General features: G+C 41.1%; 1 pseudogene; it reads right to left on the minus strand.

Annotated features, from left to right (window-relative positions):
- Window positions 1-718: 718 nt before the first annotated feature.
- LOC127668399 (60S ribosomal protein L36-like) lies at window positions 719-1,029 on the minus strand (annotated as a pseudogene).
- Window positions 1,030-1,512: the final 483 nt, after the last annotated feature.

Consider the following 1,512-nt stretch of genomic DNA (forward strand, 5'->3'; position numbering starts at 1 on the left):
GTCACCCTATTTGACTCTGTTAGACAAAATATTAACCATCATAATCCCAGACCCAATTCATGTGCAGATTATTTTAATTTCTGAGATAAAATTCTACTCACTCTATCACTTTTGGTGTCTTCGTCTCTCTTCTCTCTCTTTTCTTAGTTTTGAACACAGGCCTGAACTAGACAAGTCAGCACAACTTTGCATCTATGGTGTTCTAATTTTTTTCAGTTCTGCTGTGGCACACATTTTTAAATAATGAGAAGCATTTTGCTCTGATTAAATGAAATACACAGAATTGGTAGTACAACTCAGTTGGTAAATTTCTGGGTTAACAGACACAAAGTTTTGATATTTGTCCTCAGCACTGCATAAAACTTGTTGGTGCTGAATCTTTGCAATCTCAGCATCCAGATCCAGTGAAAAGTAGAGCAGAAATCCTGTATCATCTTATATAACTTATTATGTCACCCTGTGCTACAGGGGTTCCTGCCCAAAGAAGCAAATGAACATATGGCAAGTCAAATATTAATGTTTATAAACAAATTATCCTGCCCATGCAGGCAAGTGAATTTGCTTCTTTTGAAGGATAAAAACCTCCATGACAGTTGTCTAGACAGGTAAACTGCAGTAATAGGAAAGGAAATAAAATGTGCACCTGCTGAAACTCTGCAGACTGCCATTTTGTTCTTTTTTTCTTTTTTTGGAACTATCTTTTATGGGGGATGGTTCATCAATCTTCCTTGGCGACTGCCTTCCTCATGGCTGCCAGGACATTGCCAGCTCCTCCCGCTTTCTCGTGGCCCGGATGTGCGCGCCCACCCTCTTCTTGATGAACTAGAATGCGCACGTGTCTGTGGACACTGAGCGACTCCAAGGCGCGCTGCTCTTGGGGAGCGAAGCCCTGCACCTCCCGGATCGCATCCCTCGCGAACTTGGTGCGCTTGGTGAGGCGCCCGAGGCCGGCTGTGTCTTGGTTCCCTGATGTTCTTCTTCACCTTGTGGCTTTGTTGAGGCCATGGCCATGGGGTAGCGCAGGGCCATGGGGCTGCTGCTCTCCTACCACGGCCAGGACAGGAAGCCCAGTTTGTTATTTCAAGCTTATTCTCTAACCTACTTTCCTGGAAGTTGCTAGTTCCTTCTACTCGATTATCCAGGCTCCATCCGTTTACCTGTATCGTATATTGTGCACTTCATGGTTTGTGGAGGACTAGGTTTATTTCATTATTTTCTATAAATAATATAGCATAGACAACAATAGAAAAAAAACAGGTTTTCTATTTATTAGTCTATTGCAAATAGACATTATATTTCTTTGTCTCTAATCTTGATACACATGTGTGTTTAATCCAGAGAGCATTTTATGAAGTGCAACAACATATTGCCTAAATAGGCTAATTGCTGAAACAATGTCACAGTGACTGGTGGTCATATATCACTTCTAAATCAATTTTGTTTCTAGGGCAATGAAGAGAAAACAATATTAAATTGTATTTCATTTAGGTTCATCTTAAACTTTGCACTAGA

The sequence above is a fragment of the Apodemus sylvaticus genome, chromosome 18 (assembly GCF_947179515.1).
Source record: "Apodemus sylvaticus chromosome 18, mApoSyl1.1, whole genome shotgun sequence".
In the NCBI taxonomy this organism is placed as follows: domain Eukaryota; kingdom Metazoa; phylum Chordata; class Mammalia; order Rodentia; family Muridae; genus Apodemus; species Apodemus sylvaticus.